Source organism: Perognathus longimembris, chromosome 21 (genome assembly GCF_023159225.1).
Source record: "Perognathus longimembris pacificus isolate PPM17 chromosome 21, ASM2315922v1, whole genome shotgun sequence".
Lineage (NCBI taxonomy): Eukaryota > Metazoa > Chordata > Mammalia > Rodentia > Heteromyidae > Perognathus > Perognathus longimembris.
In genome coordinates, this window is record NC_063181.1 from 33,915,448 (window position 1) to 33,929,283 (window position 13,836).

The window sequence follows — 13,836 nt, forward strand, 5'->3', positions numbered from 1 at the left end:
TTCTTATCTTGTTTGGCAGGGGTGGAGGACAGGGGGACTATTGCATCCTGAGCTTTCTCCCCAGAGACGGCGGGAGGGATGAGACCCATTTGCAGGTGGGCATGCTCTCCCTGAGCCTGTGGTGAATAGGAGATTTGGGTCTTTTAAGGTGAAGAAGTAACTCTGGCTAAGGAGAGAAGGATGGGGGAGGAGGGGAAAAGGAAGAGAGTAGGGGAGAAGGTAAGAGAGGGAGGAGAGATGGGGAAAGGGGGGAAGGGGGAGAAGGGGAGGGGAGAGGAAGAGCGAAGACAAGATGGAAGAGAAGGGTGGAAACAAGAAGGAAAGAGTAGGAAGGGAGAAAGCCCAGTGTGAGTGGCTCACTACTGTAATCCCAGCTACTCAGGAGGCTGAGATCTGAGGGTCCTGGTTTGAAGCCAGCCTGGGCAGAAAAGTCCTTGAGCTATTAACTACCAAAAAAAAAAACGACAGAAGTAGAGCTGTGGTTTAAGTGGTAGAGTGCTAACCTTGAGTATTAAAAGCTTAGGGACAGAGAAGGGGTGACATCGTTGAAAAAGGAATGTACGCCTTACCCACCTTATGTAACTAGAACCCCTCTACATATCACCTTTATAATAACAATAAAAAATAAAACACAATCAAGTCCTGGGGCTTGAACTTAGGGTCTGAGCACTGTCCCTGGCTTCTTCTTTTTTTTTTAAATAATTTATTTATTAATTAAACAATTTTTTTGACAAGGTGTTATACAAAAGGGGTACAGTTACATAGTAGGGCAGTGTGTACATTTCTTGTGATATCTTACACCCTGTTTTTCTTTCCCTTCCCTAGGTCAGAAGTAGATGTATATACAATACACAGTGTACCAAAAACATATACAGTAGCCACGTGGCCTACGCCAAAGAAAATTCGCCTAGGGCTTTAAATGTAATGACAATAGGGTTTGCTTATCCTTGTCTTATATGAACATATATACATAGCTTTTGAGCTATTGTGATCCACTGAGAGGTCTATTTTTGACCTTTATATGTTGAGTAGTTGTTTGGTTTTAGTTACATAATGTAGGGTCGCTGACCCAAACCTGTGGGAAATACCATTTGACAAGAAGTTTTTGGTTTCACAGACCTGGTCTCTACTGTCTCTCCGTCACCCCATCTTAACAGTCATATATCAGGGAGATCATGCCCCTTTGTTTTCTATGTTCTAGGCTTGTCTCACTCAACATTATTTATTCAAGTTCTGACCATTTCCCTGCGAATAACAATATTTCACCATTCCTAATCGCTATGTAGTATTCCATTGTGTATAGGTTCTAGTTTTTGGATCCATTCGTCTATGGAGGGGCATCTGGGTTGTTTCCATATTTTGGCTATTGTGAATTGTGCAGCGATAAACATGGAAGTACAAATGTCTTTTTTTTTCTTTTTTTTATTAATTGAACATAAATTTTTTTACAAGGTGTTGTGCAAAAAGGGTGCAGTTACATAGTAGGGCAGTGTGTACATTTCTTGTGATATCTTACGTCCTGTTTTTCTATCCCTTGTCTAGGTCAGGTAGACATATATGCAATATATAATGTATCAAGAACATATACAGTATTCACAGACTTGGTCTCTACTGTCTCTCCGCCTCCCTTTGTTAACAGTCATATATCAGGGAGATCATGCCCCTTTGTTTTCTGTGTTCTAGGCTTGTCTCACTCAACATTATTTATTCGAGTTCTGACCATTTCCCTGCGAATAACAATATTTCACCATTCCTAATCGCTATGTAGTATTCCATTGTGTATAAGTACCATATTTTTTGGATCCATTCGTCTGTGGAGGGGCATCTGGGTTGTTTCCATATTTTGGCTATTGTGAATTGTGCAGCAATAAACATGGAAGTACAAATGTCTTTTTGATATCTTGGGACCTGTTGTTCAGGATAGATGCCTAGGAGTGGTATGGCTGGGTCATAGGGTATGTCTATTCTGAACTTTTTGAGGAATCTCCATACTGTTCTCCAAAGTGGTTGTACTAATTTGCACTCCCACCAACAATGGAGAAGGGTTCCTCTTTCCCTGCACCCCCTCCAGCATTTGTTGTTGCCTGAGTTCAGAGTATAGGCCATTCTAACTGGAGTGAGGTGGTATCTCAGGGTGGTTTTTATTTGCATTTCCTTTACTACCAGGGATGTTGAACATTTCCTCATATGTTTCTTTGCCATTTTTATCTCTTCTCTTGTGAAGTCTCTCTTTAGCTCTTTTGCCCATTTCCTAATTGGTTTATTGGGCTTGGAGGGGCTTAGTTTTTTGAGTTCTCTGTAGATGACAGATATTAGGCCTTTGTCTGTTGCTGTGCTGGTAAAGATCCTTTCCCATATGGTTGGCTGTATTTCTAGTTTGGTGGCTATGTCCTTAGCTGTGCAGAAACTTTTTAATTTGTAGTAGTCCCATTTGTCGAGTCTCTCCCCTATCTGTTGTGCCCCTGGGACTCTATTCAGGAAGTTCCTTCCTGTGCCTATAAGTTCTAGCGTCTTTCCTACTCTGTCCTTCAGTAGTTTCAAGGATTCAGGTCTGATGTTGAGGTCCTTGATCCATTTTGAGTTGATCTTGGTGCATGGTGATAGGCTAGGGTCTACTTTGAGTTTTCTGCATATGGCTGCCCTGGCTTCTTTTTGCTCAAGGCTAACACTCTGCCACTTGAGCCACAGCGCCGCTTCCAGCTTTTTCTGTGTATGTGGTGCTAAGGAATCGAACCCACGCTTCATGCATGCTAGGCAAGCACTCTACCACTAGGCCAAATTCAAGTCTCAGGACTGGCATAAGAAAGGACAGGGAGAGGGAACAGGAGGTAGGAGGCCAGAGGTATGCCGGCTCTCGGACTCCTCAGAAATCAGAGGAGAGGGAGGATCCAGGGGACTGAGCTTCTCTAGGACACACTCTTCACACAGGTATTGTTGTTGTTGGTGGTAGTGGTGGTTGTGGGGGCTTGGACTTGGGGCTAGTGTTAGGTCCTCTCCCTGAGGGCTCCATGTAGATGCCCCCACCTCATTAAGTCTCCACTCAGTTACCTGGGTAACCTGCAGACCTGGAGGCAGTTACCTCCCCTTTCCCTGAGGTCACATCCTAATCCACCTGGCCACACCCCTTGCCCCTGCCCTAGATATAAGGCAGGGCTGGGTGGGGGTCTCTCTCTCTCCCTTCTCTCCGGCCATGGGTCACCTCGGCCACAGGCCAGCAGTTCGGTAATAAACTTTCTCTCCTGCCTGAATACCGCGTGGCGTTCTCCTTTACTGGCTACCTACTTTAAAAACCTAACAGCTAGGGCTCTATCCCTGAGCTCTTTTGCTCAAGGCTAGCACTCTACCACCTTGAGCCACATCGGCACTTCCAGTTTTCTGGTGGCTAATTAGAGATGAGTCTCATGGACTTTCCTGTCTGGGCTGGCTTTGAACCAGGATCCTCAGATCTCAGCCTCTTGAGTAGCCCCGAGCCACCGGCACCTGGCTCATGTAGGGTTTTAATTACTTATTTTTTTAATTTTATTTTTTATCAGTCAGGGGGCTTGAACTCTGGGCCTGGGCACTGTCCCTGAGCTCTTCAGCTCAAGGCTAGTGCTCTACCACTTGAGTCACAGTGCCAATCCCGGTTTTCTGGTAGTTAATTGGAGATAAGAGTCTCAGGGACTTTCCTGGGCTGGATGGCTTCGAACCATGATCACGTGATCTCGGGGTTTCGTTGACTATGGGCAGGGGGAGCTCTGGATCCCTAATTCAGAGCCGAGACCCCCTGGCCTTCGGCCATCACACCCGCGCCAGCAGAGCACTGGGACAGCACTGAAGAAAGTGGAGAGATGGCATGGAAGAGCCTGCGGCTTAGCACAAAGCACTGCCCAGCACAACCAGGCCCTGGGCACCGTCCCCTGCACGGCCAAAGAAACCACCAAGACATGAAGAAAACAGGAGAGGAGAACAAACCCCCAGTGAGTGGCGAGTCTTCTGGCATGCGGAGTGGTAGAGCGCCCCGAGCAAGCCTGAGGTGCCCGAGGCCTGGGCCCGGGGCCCGGAAGCTCATGATGAGGAATGGGCTTTCCTTTGCAGGATGTGGGGTGAAGAGCCTGAGCTGGAAGCCAACCTCAAAAGCGCATCTGGACTTAACCTGCTTTCACCACTGTTAAGAAATATCAAATCACTTTTAGCTCAGGGCTGGCGGCTCCCCCTGTAATCCCAGCCACACAGGAGGCTGAGGTCTGAGGCTCAAGGGCAGAAGCCAACCTAGGCAGAAAAATCTATGAGTCTCTTATTTCTAACTAACCCCCCCACCCAAAAAAAAAAGCTGGAGGCAGAGGTGTGGTTCAAGTGGGAGAGTAGCAGCCTTGAGTGAAAAAACTAAAGGATAGCACCTAGGCCCTGAGTTCAAGCCCCAGGACTGACACATACACACATTTTGTTTTGTTTTGTTTTTTATTGCCAGTCCTGGGGCTTGAACTCAGGGCCTGAGCACTGTCCCTGGCTTCCTTTTGCTCAAGGCTAGCACTCTACCACTTGAGCCACAGCGCCCCTTCTGGCCATTTTCTGTATATGTGGTGCTGAGGAGTCGAACCCAGGGCTTCATGTATACAAGGCGAGCACTTTACCGCTAGGTCATATTCCCAGCCCATATCCACACATTTTTAACAAATGAAAGGAGTGCACACAGAAGGGTAACAATGGGCTAGTGTGGAAGAGCTTCTAATTGGAATCAATGGCCGCTCTCCAGCTCGCCCCCCCCCCCCCCCCAGAGCCCCAGCTTTTGACTGCTCCTGATTTTAGTTCTTTGCTCCGGGTTCAAGCAGCCATTGAGTGAACAAGAGTCCACTCCCCGGGCTGACGGCAGCTTTCCAAATCCAGCTCCCCACCCAGCGGCACCTCTCGCCGCCTCAGGCCTTCCGGAGGTTTCCAAACAAGCTCCTCTGGGTTCTTTTAGCTGTTTCTCAACAACAAGCCTCAACTCGGAGTGAAGGCCCTCTAGTCATCCTGGCCAAACAGAAATGCCCTCCCCCCCCCACCATCAGCTCACAGCCCTGCTGATCAGCAGCTGGGACACTTGGTTTTTTATTTTTTATTTTTCCCTTTTGTGCCAGTCCTGGGGCTTGAACTTCGGATCTGGATGCTCCCCTGAGCTTTTTTTTTTTGTCCATGGCTAGCCCTCTAGCACTTGAGCCACAGCTCCACTTCTGTCTTTAAGATTATGTCTGTAATCTTAGCTCCACCAGGGGCTGAGACATGAAGATTATGGTTCAAAGCTAGTCTGTGCAGACAAGTGCAGATCCTCACCTCCAAAGTAACCACCAAAGAGCTGCAAGTGGACCTGGAGCTCAAGTGGTTGAGCACCATCCTTGAGCAAAAAAACAAGCCAAGTAAAAGCTTGAGATCCTAAGTTTAGTCCTAGTACCAGCAAAACAACAACAACAACAACAACAACACAACCTAAGTTGTGTTATTTTCTGGCTGCCAGGTGCTGTCTGTCCTGGGAGGAGAGTTTGAGGTCGCAGGGCTGAGAACTTGGAAGTGCCAGTGGTTCAGGCGTGGGAAGCTGTTGCTGGAGTCTGAAGATGGGACAGGTGTGAGCCATGGATGTGGTGTGAGCCAGGGAGTGGTGTGAGCTTGGGGTGTGAGCCAGGGGTGTGGTGTGTGCCTGGGGTGTGGTGTGAGCTTGGGGTGTGAGCCAGGGGTTGGTGTGAGCTTGGGGTGTGAGCCAGGGGTGTGGTGTGAGCTTGGGGTGTGAGCCATGGGTGTGGTGTGAGCCTGGGGTGTGGTGTGAGCTTGTGGTGTGAGCCAGGGGTGTGGTGTGAGCCTGGGGTGTGGTGTGAGCCAGGGGTGTGGTGTGAGCCTGGGTTGTGGTGTGAGCCAGGGGTGTGGTGTGAGCCTGGGTTGTGGTGTGAGCCAGGGGTGTGGTGTGAGCCTGGGTTGTGGTGTGAGCCAGGGGTGTGGTGTGAGTCTGGGTTGTGGTGTGTGAGCCAGGGGTGTGGTGTGAGCCAGGGGTGTGGTGTGAGCCTGGGTTGTGGTGTGAGCCAGGGGTGTGGTGTGAGTCTGGGTTGTGGTGTGAGCCAGGGGTGTGGTATGAGCCAGGGGTGTGGTGTGAGCCAGGGGTGTGAGCCAGGGGTGTGGTGTGAGCCAGGGGTGTGGTGTGAGTCTGGGGTGTGGTGTGAGCCAGGGGTGTGGTGTGAGCCAGGGGTGTGGTGTGAGTCTGGGTTGTGGTGTGAGCCAGGGGTGTGGTGTGAGCCAGGGGTGTGGTGTGAGCCAGGGGTGTGAGCCAGGGGTGTGGTGTGAGCCAGGGGTGTGGTGTGAGCCAGGGGTGTGAGCCAGGGGTGTGGTGTGAGCCAGGGGTGTGGTGTGAGCCAGGGGTGCTAGTTTGGATTTCACTCGGGCCTAATGTTGCTGTTTTAATGCTACTCTCCCTCCCTCCCTCTTTTTGAGCCAGTCCTGGGGCTTGAACTCAGGGCCTGGGTACTATACCTGAGCTTTTGTGCTCAAGGCCAGTCATCTACCATGTAGGCCACAGCCCCCTTTCTGACTTTTTGCTGGCTGGTTTGAAATAAAGGCTCACAGATCTTCCTGTTTAGGCTGCCTTGGAACAGTAATCCCCAGATCTCAGCCTCTTGAGTAGTTAGGATTACAGGCGTGAGCCACTAGCATCAGGCCATAAAGTCTTTCTGATGTCTGTACTCTGGAAGTGGTACAGTAGAACTCCAGTTTTGAGGCCTCAGTTCAGAGGTCCAATGGTACCCTGCTTACCAGAGTAGGCCTGGGCCTCCTACATGAACAGTGTCATGCAAGGGACAATGAACCCCACTGTGGGACGTCGCCTCAATATCAGTCTTGGAGACAAGCCCATGACCAGCCACAGGGAGGCACAGAGATGCCCAAAGGCCCCTGCTCACCTCCAGAGGAAGAGGGTGGCTTTCAAGCAGACCTGTGTCTCCTGGTTTCAAACCTGGACTGGAATGGATCCAGACACAGGCAAAACCATCTCCCTGCTGGGTTCTACCAAGGGCCTGCCATTGACAATCTGAAGTCCTCTGAAGCCCCAACACTCCCAGTAGCAGTCCCCGTGGCTGCCACTGATAATCGGTCATCTCTCAAGGTCCCACCACCCCCAGTAGCGGCCCCAAGGCACTGGCTAACCTCCACTTCCTCCGATGAAGTTGGTCACAGTAGTAGCAGAGCTGAGGGTGGTCATGCAGATCTCTACTTTGGGGTCACCCTGTGTCCAGTGGACTGGGGGGAGAGGGTGACTAAGGGAAGCCAAAGGGAAAAGCAGATTGAGGTAGGCTGTGGAGAGAAAGGAGGAGAGAGGATGGTTGAGCTCCTCCAGGGCTCTCACGTCCCTTCCAGCGTGGGAGGTGGCCTGCCATGGACCAGCCCAGGGTGACATGGGTTGGATACAGCCATAGACCCTAAAAAGCTTCTCTGCCGTCCCAGGGAGCCTGTGGCCCAGCTGGGAAACCCCTCTCCAGAGCCCCAGTGTGCGGGAGCTGAGGCTCACCGCTGGCAGGAGAGGCCTCTCCAATCTCTGGCTTTATCTTCCCAACACATTGAAACCATCAGGCTCAGTACGGACGGCAGCCTGCCTTGCTGTCTGTTGGTTTGTCTCAGGACACAGCTCTTTCATCCAAACTAGTCCTCCTCCTCCTCCTCCTCCTCCTCCTCTTCTTCCTCCTCCTCCTCCGCCTCCCTCCTCCTCTTCTGTATCAGTGATCCAACTTCATTCTTGCCCTCCTTTTTTATCTCCCCTATGAAATGTGAGGCTGGCCTTCCACTTGGGCCCCTGGCGCTGCCCTCATCCTCCAGAGGGACTTTCTGTGCTTGACCCAGGGCTGAGCGCTCAGCTCCCCACCCCCTCCAGCCCGGAGCTGCTCCTCACATCAGCGAGCGCCCTTTAGTGCCTCATGTTCTGGAGAAGCCAAATCAAAGGCAAACCCTGAATTCCTCTTGCTCACGGCCAATAAAAACCTTGCTTTGGTGCCGGCTTCCTCTGCTGAAATCAGATATCCTAGTGTAATAAACAAGCTGCGAGGCAGGGAAAGCTCTCACTTCTTTCTGCTGATTAGTTTTTCTAACTTAAAAAAAAAGGCCTCTCCTCTAACAGGATGCCTGCCCCAGAAACTTGAGCACAGAACTGCAGCCCATGCCGGCCCAGCCAGGTCCGGTGCAGCCCCCCCCCCCCCCCCAGCTCCCGCCCCACCTTCCCCGGGGCTCTTGCTGGTGGGGTGTGGCCAGTTTCCTGAATATTAAACTGTTTAGCTTAAAGGCAGGTCCAAAGGAGGCCCGGGAAGAAGGCCTCTGCGGCCATGTTGCCAGTTGCAGGGTAACAGCAGCAAAGGAGAAGCGAGAAGTGGGAGACTTCTCTCTAAAGAGTCCTTCTGAACTTGTGTGTCAGGAGGCTGGAAGAACCCAGGACCAGTACCCAGGGGCTTGCTTGGGGCTTGAACTCAAAGCCTGGGTGTTGTCCTTTAGCTTTGTACTCAAAGCGACTACTTGAGTCACAGCTCCACTTCTGGCTTTTTGTGGCTAATTGGAGATAAGAGCTCACAGGCTTCCCTGCCTGACAGGCTTAGGACAGCAGTCCTCAGGTCTCAGCCTCCTAAATAGGATTATAGGCATGAGCCACCAGCTCCTGGATGGAGCTTATTTCTTTATTGCAGTTGGGGGTGGGGGGTGGGGGAGGAACCCAAATCTTGCAGGCCCTAGGTAAGAGTTTTATCCTACACCATCAGTTTTCATGGGCTTTACTCCCCCCTCCAACCCCCCCAGGGTGGCAAAGCCATGCAAGGCAGAGTAGATGGCAGTGCAGAAAGACTTGATGTTTGCTTCTGGAATCTGCCTTGTCCTTGCCCATCAGCTTCGAGGGGCCTTGTCCTGTCCAGCCCGGCCTCTGGACAGATGCAGCTCCACACGTGGTATGCTTTGCTGCAAGAGGACCCTTCTCTGATGGACTGACATCTCTATCTCCCACCGCAATAGGTTTTTAAATGACTCTGCTGTCAGAAGATGCTATTCTGTTTGTTTTTCCTGCTGACATTATCTCTCCAGAGGGTTTCTGGTCAAGAAAATTACGTTGAGGCTGCAGATTGTGAGGGAATTGTGTCTAATGGGGAACAGACAAGATATCTTTCATGTCCAGCCAAGTTTCTTTTCCCTCCTCTTTCTCTCTCTCCCACTTCTCATCTTCCCTTTTTGGCTTCAAAGTTGGCCCGGGTTTGTGCTTTTTTTCATCGGTACATCTGCTGAATAAGGTCACATATTGATCTTATTTGGGAGATTGGCAGCCTGGTCAAGTTGAGCCATGGATCTGGGGAGCCGCTCCTCAGCGGGGCAGTGGGGGTAAGCCTGGCACACAGTTGGCTTCTAAAGTGACCGGGTGATTTGAGAAGCACCCAGTATCCAAAGTGTCTGCTTCCCTGGCATCTCCGGGCTCAGCTCCAGGTGTAAACTGTAAGAAAAGTGCCTCTTTGTGTCCTTACCACGCACCACTTAGCGGATCTGTGCCACACTGTATCGAAAGCCAAGCGTGAGCTGTGAAGTCCCCGAGGACCTCAAAGCCATGACCATGATCGGAAAGGGGCTTACATGTAAGGACCTTCTGCCTTGTAAACGGCCAGTCAGCCACGCGTAGCCCCGCTATAAACACGTTGATAGGAACTAGATGGAAAAGAAAGCTGCCTTGTTGGACTGGAGGTGTAGCTCAGTGGTTGATGGCTTGCCTCAGATGCACAAGGCCCTGGGTTCTACTCCCCCCCTCCCCCCCAGTGGCCCTCTCCTCCGCCAAAGCCATTTTCTTACCTAAGTGCTCCTGGGGACAGGCAGATTGGGAAAGCACTTTAGAGGCCAGTGGTGGGTGGGATTCTTGTGTCCTTAGTCATGGGGCTGATGTGACAGCATCCAGCTGATTTCATGGCAAGAACAGTGGCGGCTCCCAGCATCAGCCATTTCCCATGGCGCCGCTGTCACCCTGGCCCCCTGGGGCAGCCTCTCAGGATCCCTCCTTCCTTCCTCAGAACTCCGGTGGCAAGTAGCGGGTTACTGGTTTTCCGAAGGACAAAGATGTCTTGGGTTCTAAGAATGTCTCATTTGACCTCATTCTTTCTGTGTCTAGCCTTGGGCAACAGCATTCACGCTGTCCTCGCCTGGAGTGGGGCGGGGCACGGTTTTACACGCTCCACCACATGGCCCAGGCTGTGGGAGTTGGAGTCTGGAGCAGGAATGTACATGCTAGGGAGATGGGACGGCGTGGGGGTGGGGGTGGGGGAGGGAGGCCAGGCCCACTCGAGGCTGTGCTTCATTCTCTCCTTCCTTCTCACCCCCGCCGCTTGTGGTTTCAGAGTTTGTTCAACATTAAGATGTGCTAGTTCTCAACTGGTACAATAGACTACACTGTACATTTCTTCTACGGCAATACAGTTCTCTAAAGCTAGGGCTGCAAATCCAAGACTATCTTCCTTATCAGTGCTTAAAGCCAGAGACAGGGGCTGAGGATGCGGCTCGATGAGAACATAAACCTAGCACGTGTGAGGCCCTGGTTCAACCCTAGCAGTTAGCAAAAAGAAAAGGACAAGCGAGTCATCCTAGTACGTTAGGATGCATGAGAATCTTGAATTCCTAGCCAGTCAGGCTATATAATGTGACCTTGTTTAAAGAAAAGGCAGAAATGGACTGGGTGTGCCTGGGTAGTGTAATGAACATGTGTGGGCCAGGCCTCAGAGTCTTGAATTTGTCTCTTGCCTGTCACCAATCACTCTGACCTCAGACAAAGAGGGGCCCATCCAGGGTGTCAGTGGTCCTGTCACCACAGGTATGGCCATCTAGCCTGAAGTACCCCACCATTTTGAGACTAGAATGAGACAGAATAGGAAAATACTCACAAGCCATGACAACAACAACAATAATAGTAATAATAATCATTATAGGAGTAGTAATAGCAGGGAGGGTATTTCAATTTGGATAAAAGATTAAAGAAATTTGAGGACTGGGAATGTGGCTTAGTGGTAGAGTGCTTGCCTAGCATGCATGAAGCCCTGGGTTCAATTCCACATAAACAGAAAAAGCCAGAAGTGACACTGTGGCTTAAGTGGTAGAGTGCTAGACTTGAGCAAAAAGAAGCCAGGCCCTGAGTTCAAGCCCCAGGACTGGCAAAAAAAAAAAAAAAAAAAGAGGCTGATCTAAAGGTCACAGTTCTAAGCCAACCTAGGCAGGGAAACTTGTGAGACTCTTATCTTCAATTAACTACCCCAAAAAGCTGGAGGTTGTGTCTCAAGTAGTAGGCTGCTAGCCTTGAACAAGAAATCTCAGGGACAGTTCTCAGGCCCTGAGTTCAAGTCCTAGGACTGGAATCGAGAGAGCGAGAAAGGGGGGGGGGAGTGTAGAGGGGTGTGCGATAAGGTAGGGTACAACTCAATAGCAGGGTACTTGCCTAGCATGAGCTAGACACTGGGTTCTAGCTCCACAAGGCATGGGTAGGGTGGTATGTGATAAAATCTATGAGGAACTTTCCATGACCCAATCTTGATGTATTGTTGGTGTGTGTGTGTGTGTCTGAGCACCCTACACGGTTGGAAAGCTGGCTTCAGGACAGACAAGGGCTACTGACAACATGGTTAGAAGTGGCTAGGCTGTGTGGGTGGGTCTGACCCAGGAGAGCATGTTGTCACTTAAGAAACTTGCCCGGGATACTGTAACTGTTCATGAAAATCTGGGTGTGACCCAACCAGCTGCCAATGGTGTGTAAAATTGAGTCTGGCTCAATTTTCTATGAAAGATCCTGCCCAGCTGTGGCTAAACTGGACAAATACTCTGCCTCCCGTTTAATCTGGATTTGATTCAGCTTCCCTGGCTTGTCTCTTTTGTTCCTCATCTCCAAGCACAAGCCAGACATCTTTTTTTTTTCCTTCCAAAGAATTATACTAGTATAGAAATGAGGAAGCTAAAGCTCCTAAGCCATTCTGTAAAGTGTGCTGCATTGCTTGAGAGCGTTGTGTCCTCTCTGGCCTCCATTTCTGTCCATAAAAGGGGACTGGGACTAAATCACCCACCCGAAGTCCCTTCAGGGCTAACTTCTGACAGGGGCCCAATGCTCACTAACCAGGTTGGCCAATATTGCCATCTAGAGGCAATTCTAAAGGGTTCTCTTCAGCAAGAGAAACTTTTTTTTTTGGCCAGTCCTGGGTGTGAACTCAGGGCCTGAGCACTGTCCCTGAGCTTCTTTTGCTCAAGGCTACCACTTTACCACTTGAGCCACAGTGCCACTTCTAGCTTTTTCTGTTTATGTGGAATTGAACTCAGGGCTTCATGCATGCTAGGCAAGTACTGTGCCACTAAGCCACATTCCCAGCCCAGGAAACTTTTTGTCATTCCTTGCCTCAATTTTTTTTTTTTTTTTAAGTTCAGTATCTTCATATGTAGCCCAAGCTGGCCTCAAACTTGAAATCTTCTTGGGTGCTAGGATTACAGGCATGCACCCTGCTAAGACTTTACTGTTCTGCTGGGCTCTGGTGACTGTGTGTGTGTGATCCTAGCTTCTCAGGAGGCTGAGATCTGAGGACTGCAACTCAAAACCAGACTGGGAAAGGACAGTGCCCGCGACTATTACCTCCCATTGACTACCAAAAAAGCTGGAAGTGAAGCAGTGGCTCAAGTGGTAGAGCACTAGCCCCGCACACAAAAGCTTAAGAATGAGACCCAGGCCCCGAGTTCAAGCCCCAGGACTGGCACCAACACACATACATACACCAAAACAAAACCCTTCACTTGTCTTGCCCTTGAAGTCTCACAGGCCCTTTCCAACGACAGCACGATATAACTCATGGCATCTGCGACCCGGCAGCAGCCCTCCCGAAGCGTCTGCCATCCCCAGAGGGAAGCAGCTCCTTCTTGCGGGTGCCAATTCTCTCTTTCAGTATATTCAGTCATCACAGCACAGTGTAAAAAATAAATCTTTTAATTGCTTTGTACTTTGGCACAGATGGTATCATTCAAACTCACATTTTTATTTTATAGACTGAAATATCACATTGTAGTTTTCAAACAGTACAGGGTTGTAAGTTTTACAAAATTACATTCAGCAGAAGCAACATGTTCTGAAGATTATTTCATAAAATTTAAGACTGGGGACTGAATAAGCAAGAAAAAAAGCTGTCTAGAAAACAAACCGAAGCTATCTGTTGGTAATATTTGAGAATTGTGCTTTCTGGTTTTGGATCTTGCTATTTTTTTGTTTTTTGCCAGTCCTGGGGCTTGAACTCAGGGCCTGAGCACTGCCCCTGGCTTCTTTTTGCTCAAGGCTAGTACTCTGCCACATGAGCCACAGCGCCACTTTTGGCTTTTTCTATATATGTGGTGCTGAGGAATTGAACCCAGGGCTTCATATATACGAGGCGAGCACTTTATTACTCGGCCATATTCCCAGCCCCAGATCTTGCTATTTTATGAATAATTCAGAACTGTAAAATCCTGACACGTGAATATAGTGGGCAAACATTAATGTATCTAGAAAGTGCATCTCTGGAAAGTGCAAAGCAAGGCCTTGTTGGAATTATGTGCCATTTTGAGGGGGAGATTCACTGGTCTTTGCTAAAATCACCAGAAAAGAATCATGGAGAAACCTCATTCAATTCTCACTGCTGTAGGTCCGACTGTGAAGAGGTTGCCAGAAAGGCCTAAGGCCTGACTGTTATTTCCAAGTACCCCTGGAACCTCAGGACCACTGTTATGGTGGTGAGTGACAAATGCTCACCTGACAATTTGTGTTTGGAGCCACTGCTTTAAATGACCTGTATGGCTACTCCTAGCTAGCATACCTTCCAGGTATACTGGCTAGAGAAA